Raw genomic sequence first — 11942 nt, forward strand, 5'->3', positions numbered from 1 at the left:
TGTTCTGTCAGGGAACCACACTTCAGTAGCTAAAAACTATATGGCCTTGCACAGACAATCATAACTGAAGTTCTAGAGGACATGACTCTCTCTTGAGTCTTCCAGAGCTCTGTATATATGTAGTGCACATACATATATGCCAGCACATACTCATAAACAAAAACAAAAAGATGTATGCTTAAAAACACAGGTAATTCTATACTGGTAAAAGAATGTCACATATAATAAAAAAGCTACAATTTACTTACTGTGTGAGTGACTTTTAAAACTCTATAAAAATTCAGAACCCAAAGAAAAGAGTGTAAAAATAATCTAATGATAGTATTGCCCAAGGACACTGATCAATCATTAATAAGGTAAAAAGTTCAATTTCATTTTGAAAAATAAATTCTTTGCTTAAAATTATAGCAACAGAGAAAATGTTCAATCTCCTTTCATTTTCCTCATTTTCTGAGTTTATTAAACAGAAAATATAATCAATGAACCCCATTTTGGAAAAATGCACAAGTATCTATAAATTAAACTGTTGTCATGTATTTTTAAGACATAGTGATTGGATATAGATTGAGCAAGGCATTTTATTTCACATTTAAGATTTTTTTTTAGCTAGGAAATAGTGGCCACTGTTAATTTCTGCACATGAGAGGTAAAGGCAAGCAAATCTGCTAAAGTTTCAGTTTCATGATGGCCAGGGCTACAAAGAGAAGCCCTACCTCAAAAAACAAAACACTAAGAACAAATAAACACACCAAAATATTTATTTTATGTGTACATTAGCTAAGTGTGAAGTGTGTGCATAGATGTGGTGTGTATGTTGTGTGTGCTATACATGAGGTATGTGACATCTTAGTGTATGTGGTGCATGTGATTTGTGTGAGAGTATGTGCATGTGACTTGTGATGGATGTGTGGTGTTTGACATGTATGTTTATGGGTATGTGTGATGTGTGTTTGTGACATTTGTGTGAGTGCCTACACATGCCAGAAGTATATGCTGAAGTTCCTGCGGCTGGAGGTACAGGTTGCAGGCAACTGTAATTTGCCCAGCTTGTGTGCTAAGAACCAAAAGATCCCACTGAAAAACAGTAAGTGCTCTTATCTGCTGAGCTGAGGCATCTTTCCAAGGCTAGAGAAATTTACTTTCATTAGCGAGCTTTAAAAACTGGTGGAGTGGAGGTCAATCAGTATCTTAGGTAGTTCAAATGTATGTGATTGAGATGGGAAATCTCCCATCAAGTTAACAATGGAGGCATTAGGATAATGTCCATGATTTCAGTTGTTGAGAGTCTGATCCATTAAAATGATTACGAGAAACTAAAAGGAACAATTGTTCCTGGGAGAATTCTTTCTTTTTAGTTTAAGTTCATTTTGGAACCATAAGAATCGTGTAATTTGCAAGGTTATTATCTACATTTCTTTACCTGAATGTTGATGATCTTGTATCAACAACAGCTGAGTGAATAAGCCTCATTGATCCGTAGGGCTGGAACAAAGAGAGAGAGAGAGAGAGAGAGAGAGAGAGAGAGAGAGAGAGAGAGAGAGAGAGAATGTGGCAAGTAGACCCAATGGGGGCCTGATCTTTAGAACCAAATGGATGGGCTTATGGAATGAAAAATTAATTGCAATAAGTCAGGGTGGGGGAAAGCTGGTACTACAGAATCTCGATCATAAGCACAGTCCTAAAAAAAAAGTCAACTTCATGAAGACTGAGGCTAGAATTATAGGTACATGAATCTCATGAGTGTAAACTTTGTGAGGAGGGTGGTGGGAAACTTAGATTAATGGATAAAATGTTACACAGAGAAATAGCTGGACTACAACATTCTGATATGATGGGGATTTCTGATGAAGACTACACATTTATTTGTTTGTTTCAGCAGTGAGAAAAAGTGCTCTAATGTGGCTTGCCCCATGATTTGACATCCATTAATGTCCTCAGAAATATTCTGAGCTTTGATGAGACCCAATCACTAAGATCACCCTCTTCCACTGGAATATCAGCTTCTAATGTGACAGTAAAGGATACGAGAGAAGTGTATTAAATCTTTGATATTATGGTGATGCACTAATAAACTTGCAGACATGATTTCAGATAGGATACACATAACCTCTATTTGATTAATCAATTAATAAATTTTTCATTGCTGTGGATTGACCAGAGGGCCTCACATCACACATCTAGGCAAGTTCGCTGCCATTCAGTTTCATCGAACATTCACTTTTTATTTGAGATAGATAGAGTACCACTAACTTTCTCAAGCTGGCCTTGATCTAACTCTGTGTTCTTCACATGCCTTGAACTGATATTTCTTTGTCAGCTTGCTGAGTTGCTAATAGAGCTTTCCATGTTTTTATGAACTCTTTTAATTATATACTTTGCTTTTATTAGTTATTGTTTTGGTTTTATTGAAGTATGTTTATTGTAAAAACACTGTCTGGTATAACATGTACTCTAGCCCTCTTCACCAACCACTTCTGTTGATCTATACTCTATTATGTTCTCTGATATATTTAAACACTTCCTGTATGAAAACATCTCCCCTCTTGGGGCTGTAGAGATAGCTCCAAAGAGTTTTCTTGTTAGGACTAGAGGGAGCTCTACCATTTTGCAGAGAACCTGAGTTTTGTTCCCAGCACTTATGAAAAATAGCTGAAGAACACTTACTACTCTAGCTCCAGTTAATACTCTTTTTCAGCTGCATACCATGTGCACATACCTGCATACTCTCACACAAGGACCCATGCATGCATGCATATACATACAAATAAAAGTTCAACTAAATGAACCTTTTCTCTGTTTAATAATGTTCCAGATCTTGGTTGAGATTCACTGTCAGTTCCTGACTTTCCTGTTACAAAAACAGTAAAAGAAGCTGCCCCATGAAGCTGTTGTGAAGACTGAGTGAATTAATGCATACATAACGCTTAATGCTTATAAAAGTGAGTGGTGAGTTCTGTTTCAGTTTTCTAATTGCTGTGAATGAGTCATTTTCTACATCTAATACTGGCACAGACACAAAGTTATATCCCTCAGTGGTAGAATGATTCTACCATATAAATTAATCACAGAAGAGATTATCAGATTGATAATTGACTGCCAGTTGGTTCCTTGACTAAATGTAAGAAACTGAAGCTCCTTGAAATTTGTTTTGCATGCCTACAAATGAAGTTTGAATTTCTGAGTGTGTTATTTGGAAAATCAAAAAAACAAAAACAAAAACAAAACAAACAAACCCCAAAAACAAAAAAAAAAAAACAAAACAAACAAACAAACAAACAAAAAACCAGTGGACTTTGCCCATTTCTGGACATATAGTAATTATTTTTCATTATAATATTATTTATTAAATGCAATTCTGCAGCAATGAATACAATTGCTTGCAAGTATGAAACGGTATTGTCTGTGCATTCCAAGGTTGTAGTGAACAGATCTAAGATGAGAGAAGAGATGTTTTGGCTTGAATGAGAATGTTCCCCCATGGGCTAATTTACTTAAGTGCCTGTTTGCTGGTTGGTGGAAGTATTTAGGAAGGATTTCAAGCGTGCATGTGTTGGAGTTGGTTTGTACTGGGGGAGGGCTTCAAGGCATTAAAAGCCCATGCCGTTCTCAGTTAGCTGTCTCACTCTGTGCCTTGTGGTTACTGTCTCAACATGTAAGTTCTCAACTACTGCTCCAGCCCTATGCTTGACTGCCTGTTGCCATGCTCTCCGTCATATTGATCATGGACTCACTTTCTGAAATTGTAATCAAGCCTCCAACGAAACTACTTTCTTTTATATCTCCTTGGTCAAGAGGTTTTTTTCACAGAAATAAAACAGTAGCACAGGCATTCATCAAACAGGAACTTTTGACTGTTAAATAAGAGCACACACATACACGTACATACATACATAAAAATAATTATTAATGAGGTGTAAAATGGCATATTTAGTATTTGTGCCAGTGTTTTCTCTCTTCATTCTGTACATAGTAGATTCCCCCAATATTTTTTCTTTGAAACAGCGGGTATTAATTCTGTTAGATCAGCCAGACCAAGATCCTTGTAATTGGATCACAGAAAGGCCAAGGAAGTTAACAGTTCTTGTTCCTTATTTCATCCTAAGCCTCAGAAGTTGTTGATACCCTAGTGGGCCATTTGGAATTGAAAGGAGTAGAAAAGAAACAAGAAGCTGAAACATATACTGTGTTAGATGTCATCATTTATAGTGTTTTCTCTTGGTCTCTTGGATTTGTGGAATTCTAGTATATCAATCAGCTTATCTGAGATGAATGTGACTCAGCTTCAGATTAGTTTGTTTTGTTCATTTGTTTGGAGAAAAATTATTTCTTAGGTGCAATTTATTCTAGATCATCCTGATAAAACAGTTGCACATACTTGGGAAATAAGAGGGTGTTGCAGACGAAGGAAACTGAGATGAAACATAGAGGTAAGGATGTGTGCTTAGCTACTTTCTTGCAGTTTGGCATGCAAAACAGATGACCTTGATGTAAAGGGGGATGGGATATACCTCATTTAGTATCCTAATTGCAATGTGATGTTTGAGATACTATTTTTAGTTCATGAAAGGCTGGAAAACTGGCGGGGATACATTTTCTGTTTAAATAGTATACTCTGCCATCACCAGTTAGAAAGCTTTATGAGGATGGTGAATCCAGGAAAGGGAATGTAAGATCAGACATTATTAGCCAAATTCTTAAACAAGTTTGTATCAGCCATAAAATGAAATATATTTTATTCCCAAAGTCTCTGAGGTAACTAATTATATCTGGTTTTGCTTTATTGATGAAACTTGGAATAAAATGAGAGATTATATGGTCTGTGGCCACATTTGATTTGTAAACCGAGAATCTATTACAATGCGTATATTTTAGAGCTATAGAAAAATTTCAATAATGGGGTTTTGCTTACTCATGAAGAGTGTCTCAGGGACCTCGTGCCATGTAATAAGTCGATGCCTGAGAGGTGACCCTGCCTTCATTTCTTGTGCAAACTTGTTAGAGTTCATCTTTCATTTTATAAACACTGTATTTCTAGTTCAAAACATCGTTGGGAAAGAATCAGGGTAAGGTTGAGCTGCTTATGATAAAGAAAAAATATGTAAGCATCCCAAAGCAAAAACAAAAACAAAAAACCCAAACAAACAAAAAACACTATAAAATCATATCACCAAACTCTGGAGTACACACTTGAAATTCTGGACTTTAAGCCACTGCTAAAACATAGTGCTATAGTCTGTCTTTCCTGAGAAAGAGCCTGTGGAAGGAATGTATCTCCAAAGGAGTGTGGTGGTTTGAGTGAGGACATGCCCATTGGTTCATGTCTTTGAATATCTGTTCTCAGATGGTAGGAAGTTTTGGGAAATATAAGGAGGTGTGGCCTTGTAAGAGAAGATTTGTTTCTGGAAGTAGGCTTTGAGATTTTTAAAGCCCATACCATTCAAAGACAGCTCTCCCTGCATGGTGATTGTCTCAAGACATAAGCTCTTAGTCACTGCGCTGAAATCACGATGGGCATGTTTGCTGCCATGTTTCCTATTATTACAGTCAAGGAATAGCTCTCTGAAACTATAAACCAGCTCCCAAATAAAGCTTTCTCTTACAAGTTGCATTGCTCAATTTGTCTCATCAAAGCAATAGAAAATTAACTAAGATAGGGAGACAAGTCTACTTCCATTAGGAGGAAAATAGTGAATAGAGAGAAACCCAAATATTTGCATCACCACTTTCCTGCTCTTGCAGCTGGACAGTAAAACCATTCCTCAGAATATAAGGTTTATAGTTTAACAGAAAGTATTCCTGATATCTTCCCTGAATTGTTAAGAGTAAATTATTTGGCAGTTTCAGTCAACCATTGGAAAATCATGAGATTTACTGAAAATAAAAGTACTTGAAAAAGATAAGGATTATCTTAAGTCATGGACAAAAATAAAAGTATAAAAATATAAGGAATAAAAAAGGAAACAGATATACCCTGGTTTTAAATTGGAATGTACTCAGGGTAGAATTTTCCACTAGAAATACTATGCGAACTATATGAATAGGTTAAAATTTACTAACAGATACAACAAAAAGCAAAAAACACACAGACCACTTGATTATAAGTTAACATTTAATTTAATGGATCTGAAATACTATTATATGACATATAATAAGCATGTGTATTAATCATGAGATATTTAACTTGGATGAGATATGAAGCCAGAGGCTAAACTTTAATTGGAAATACTTGACCCAATATTTATATTTCATTCAATATAAAATTACAAATATTTACTTAGATTCCCAAATCATTTCTAAGATGCTTAAAAGCTTTTCAATAATTGAACCTAATACCACATTTTAAATTTAAATTAATTAAAATTAAATAATTCACATAGAATTTTATTATCCAAGGCACTTGTTATCAAAGTTATTTCAAATTACCATTATTATACAAATTCATTCCATTATTTATTTTTCTGAGAAAGGTTTGTTTGCTATGTATCCAAGGCTGTACTTGAACTAATTGTTTATGTTACCATGGTCAAAAGGCTAGTGTAATTGTGCTGCCTTAGCCTACACATGTTGGCATTTCATATATATACCAACACAGCGGATAAGACTCTCTTTCTCTTTTGATATATAATATATATATGTGTGTGTCTCTCTCTCTCTCTCTCTCTCTCTCTCTATATATATATATATATATATATATATATATATGGGATAGTATCTAAAGAAAAACAAAAAATTTCTTTGTATGTATACCTTATATACATTTCTTCAAGGTAATTTACAGAATATTTCTTATAACTGTGTTCACTGGAGACAAGTTTGTAGTCATTGTACACCAAGAAATCAAAGAGGTCATCACCTCTATACCTCTATACCTAAGAGGATAATGGTTGGCCTCACCTCATTCCTGGCTCTGAAATTTGATGTGAATGATAATCAGTTATTTCCTTATATAGACACCTCTGCTGTCATTATTATTCCTCAGGTGCATCCACTATCAAATCAAATCACTCTTTCCTTCCTTCCTTCCATCCTTCCTTCCTTCCTTTTTTCCATCCATCCTTTCTTTCTTTCCTTCTTTCCCTCTAACATGGCCTTAGGGCTGGGGAGATCACTTACCACTAAGAGTGGTCATTTCTCTTGCAGAGGACCCTCATTCAATTTCTGCTACCCATGTCAGGTGGCTTGTGACTACCTGTAACCAGTACCATGGGATTTGACACCTCTAACTACCAAAGACAGTTAAATAAAAATATATCTTATAAATAGGATCTCTCACTGGCCTGGCCACACCAAGTAGAATAGGCTAACTGATCAATATATTTCCACCTACCCAGTACTAGTATGAAATACAATTGCCTAGGGAAACTTAGGTACTTGTGCTTATAAAGTAAGTACTTAAATGGCTGAGCCACCTTCCTAAACCCTATTCAAATAAAATTTAGACATCAAAACATATGAAGAAAAACATCTTATTTGAAAGCTTACTACTACAAACATTTTATGTTTGTTTTACTCATTTTTTACTTCTTTAAACAAAGGTTTAGAGGTTTGAAGTTCACTCATTCCCTCAAGCATTGCCACTGACTTTGGAAAGCCCAGGACACAAGACCTGCTGAAGATGAGAAAGAATGTAACCAGAATCAAGAAACTGCTGCATGATTCTTTATTTCATTACCACGTGTCTTTTGCTTTAGCAAGACTTGGATGGTAACTGACTCAATTTATTTCCAATTTTTCTTTAACTATTTCTGGAGAAAACAATGTTGGTTGCCCAAACATTCTACCTAATGGAGTTTTATTTTTGAAATGTTCTTTTTTGGAGATCTGGCATATAAACAAAACTTGGCATTCATATAAATTTTTGTAGCACTCCAATATTAATGCATTATTAGCTGACATTTTTGTCTTCTCCCTGTGGTGCTCTTTAATAGAGTGTCATTCCTAAAGTACCATGAGAGGTTCATATTGAAAGATGGGATTGGTATTCTACTACTTAATTTTCTAGGTAGCTTTTCTGAACATAAATGTTTAGCAGAGATGATCTATATAACTCCATCTATCTCATATTTGCTTTCAGGATAATTTCTTCATATTGACAATTGTTATAGAGATTAAAGCACACTTAATGTGGGTGTCAAAAGGTCTTTTTCAAATTCTCTATCTTCAGTGTCATCCATTCAGTAATACATATTACTGAACAGATCAGCAAATTGTAGTAGCCACTTTACTTATAAGAATAGTATTATGGCATATATCATATTTAGTACAAATAGATAGCCTTTGAACTTTCCATGTTATGTTCTAAATAGTGGGCAACATTTACCTGGAGCTACTTATATGTTCTTTTATGGAACAGACAGCCTGGGACCACTCACTTCAGAGTGCCACTGAGGAAGAGGGAGACTTAGTACCTTCTCTAGATCTGCATTGTTGACCATGACTGATGACCTCATGATTTGACTGGGATCTGATTTCTGGATTGTTATTCATAATACATGTCCACAAACCCAACCCTACAGAAAGTCCTGGAAAGAAAACTTCAACCCAAGGAAGTTAACTACACTCACAAAGACATAGGCAATAGATAATCCCACTTTAGCAGAACCCAAAAGAAACAGCAGAGCAAATATACTCACTATACTACCACCACCAAGAAATCTAAAACAAAAAAGAATTAACAATCAATGGTCCTTATTGTCCCTCAACATTAATGGTCTTAACTCGCCTATAAAAAGACACAGGCTTACAAAATGGATACGAAGACAGAATCCATCAATCTGCTGCATACAAGAAATGCATCTAAGCTTCAAAGACAGATATTACCTCAGGGTAAAGAGTTGGGAAAAGATCTTCCAATCAAATGGACCCAAGTAGCAAGCAGGTATAGCTAACAAGTTAGACTTCAAGCCAAAATCAATCAAAAGAGATGAAGAAGGTCATTCCATATTCATCACAGGAGAAGTTCATCATGATGAGGGCTCAGTTCTGATCGTCTATGCCCCAAATGCAAAGGCACCAACATTCATAAAGGAAACACTACTGGCACAACAGCGACAGCAGCTGTGGCTGTGGCGGCCTGGCAGAGGTGCTTGAGGGGGGTTAGGGGGTGGCTGAGAGGAGCGTGAATGGAGCAAAATGGTGGATCATGTGCAGGTCCTCCAGGTAGCCCATTTTCTGGCAGTTCAGTATCTTCTCTTTTAATATCCCTAACACTGCTATTTTTCGGAGTGTAGAACGCAGAGCCTTGCCCAACTAGAGAATCTGTGCAAACAGTTGTATGAAACAACAGTTACAACCACTCAACTGCAGGCAGAGAAAGCCTTGGCTGAATTCACCAACAGCCTTGATTGCCTGAGCAAGTGCCAGCTGCTCCTCGAGAGGGGAAGTTCATCCTACTCTCAGTTGCTACCAGCTACATGCCTTACCAAGCTTGTGTCACGAACAAACAACCCACTACCATTGGAACAGCCGATATATATCTGGAACTATGTGCTCAACAATCTTGCCACTCGGCCAAAGTTGGCTAATTTTGTGACACAAGCACTCATCCAGTTATATGCCAGAATCACAAAGCTGGGCTGGTTTGACTGTCAGAAGGATGACTATGTCTTCAGAAACGCAACCACAGATGTCACAAGGTTTTACAGGACAGTGTTGAGTACTGCATCATTGGCGTCACAATTTTATCTCAACTCACCAAAGAAATTAATCAAACAGACACCACCCATCCTTTAACCAAACAGAAAAATAGCCTCTTCTTTCTGAGACTCGTCACTGTTTGATATCTTCACACTTTCCTGCAATTTACTAAAACAGGCATCAGGAAAGAATCTGAACTTGAATGATGAAACTCAGCATGGCTTGCTAATGCAGCTGCTCACACTCACCCATAACTGTCTGAACTTTGATTTCATGGACACATCTACTGATAAGTCCTCAGATGACCAGTGTACAGTACAGATCCCCAGCAGGAGATCAGCGTTCTCAGATTCTTCTATCCTACAGTTGGTTTTTGACCTGTATCATTCCATCCCTCCCTCATTCTCACCTTTGGTATTGTCGTGCTTAGTACAGATTGTTTCAGTCTGGAGATCCCTATTTAACAATGCCAAGAGGGCCAAATTTCTCTCTCATCTTGTTGATGGTGTTAAACGAATACTGGAATCCACAGAGTTTATCAGACCCAAACAATTACCTTGAGTTCTCCAGACTACTGGCCCGATTAAAGAGTAACTACCAACTGGGAGAGTTGGTAAAAGTGGAAAACTACCCTGAGGTTATCCGATTGATAGCCAACTTCACAATGACCAGCGTATAGCACTGGGAATTTGCCCCAAATAGTGTGCACTATCTCCTGAGCCTGTGGCAGCGGCTGGCCGCCTCTGTGCCATAAGTCAAAGCCACAGAGTCCCATATGCTGGAAACATATACTCCTGAGTTCACCAAAGCCTATATCACATGCTGTTTTGAATCTGTGCACATCATCCTGAGAGATGTCTCATCTCCCAATGGTATCTTACTTTTCCAAGAAACCAGCAAGATGATAACAATGTATGGTAATCGAATCCTGACACTGGGAGAGGTGCCAAAGGATCTGGTCTATGCTTTGAAGCTCAAGGGCATCTCCATCTGCTTCTCCATGCTGAAAGCTGCTCTCAGTGGGAGTTATGTCAATTTTGGAGTCTTCTGTCTCTATGGAGATGATGCCTTAGAAAATGACCTACAGACTTTCATCCAACTGCTCCTATCTATTCCTCACAGTGACCTCCTGGATTACACCAAGCTCAGCCAGTCTTACTATTCACTACAGGAAGTTCTGACCCAGGACCATATGAACTTTTTTGCAAGCCTGGAACCTCATGCCATCATGTACATCCTCTCTTCTATTTCTGAAGGACTTACTGCACTTGACACCATGGTATATACAGGCCGCTGTTCCTGCCTGGACATACCTCTTCAAACAGCTGTCTCGAAGCACCAAGAAAAGGACAATACCCTTGAACCTGGAGAGTGACTGCTTTCTGCATATCATGCAAGAGCATCCAGCTATGATTCAGCAGATGCTGTCCATGGTGCTGAACACCCATCTCATCTTTGAAGACTGTAGGAATCAGTGGTCTATGTTTCTTCCCCTCCTTGGCTTGATACTGCTTAATGAAAAGTATTTTTCTGATCTAAGAAACAGCATCGTCAATAACCAACCACCAGAAAAACAGTAGGCCATGCATCTGTGTTTTGAAAATTTGATGGAAGGCACTGAGAGGAATCTTCTGATGAAAAACAAAGACCGGTTCACCCAGAATCTGTCAGCATTCCGACAAAAAGTCAAGGACTCAATGAAAAATTCCATTTATGGAGTGAATAGCAATGACATGATGAGCTGACAGCTCTTGGACTCTACCTGTACAGAGTGGTGTCCCTTTGGTCTGGTCCAGAGGTTGAACAATTGCAAGGAAGAGGGCCTGGCTGATCCCAGCTCCTTCCTCCAGAGGTGTGGGGGAAATGGCAAAGGTCAACTAGCTATTTCACCAGGAAACATGGGGGTGTGCTTGCACTCACTAATGGGCAGGGTGCTGCTGGTTCCCAGGAGACTGGGTGGGAAGGGTGGTGGGAGGAGATAGACTCAAGTTTAAAAACAAAAAGTGTGACTGAAAACTTTTTACAGAGTCTTGTGCACCAGTGCTGATGTGAGGGTCATGTATGGTGAGTGAAGAAAATGTGTATTGTGGTGGCCTGAAGCTTTATTCGACAAGGATGTGTGAAAGTGCAGAGACATATTTAGTGACACAGTGTAGAGAGGCAAATAAATAAATAAAAAAAAAAAAAAGGAAAAACACTCCAAATGTATATTTTTCCTTAATGCCCTTTTCCCACCCCCGTGCCCAATGATTCGTTCCTGTTGCTGTATTAACCCTTGTTATTAGGAACTCTGAGCCATGCAGGAG

General features: G+C 37.8%; 1 pseudogene; it reads left to right on the forward strand.

Moving 5' to 3' along the window:
- Positions 1 to 829: 829 nt before the first annotated feature.
- On the forward strand, positions 830 to 11565 carry LOC127235824 (exportin-7-like; annotated as a pseudogene).
- Positions 11566 to 11942: the final 377 nt, after the last annotated feature.

This window comes from Phodopus roborovskii, unplaced genomic scaffold, assembly GCF_943737965.1.
Source record: "Phodopus roborovskii unplaced genomic scaffold, PHOROB, whole genome shotgun sequence".
Taxonomy (NCBI): domain Eukaryota; kingdom Metazoa; phylum Chordata; class Mammalia; order Rodentia; family Cricetidae; genus Phodopus; species Phodopus roborovskii.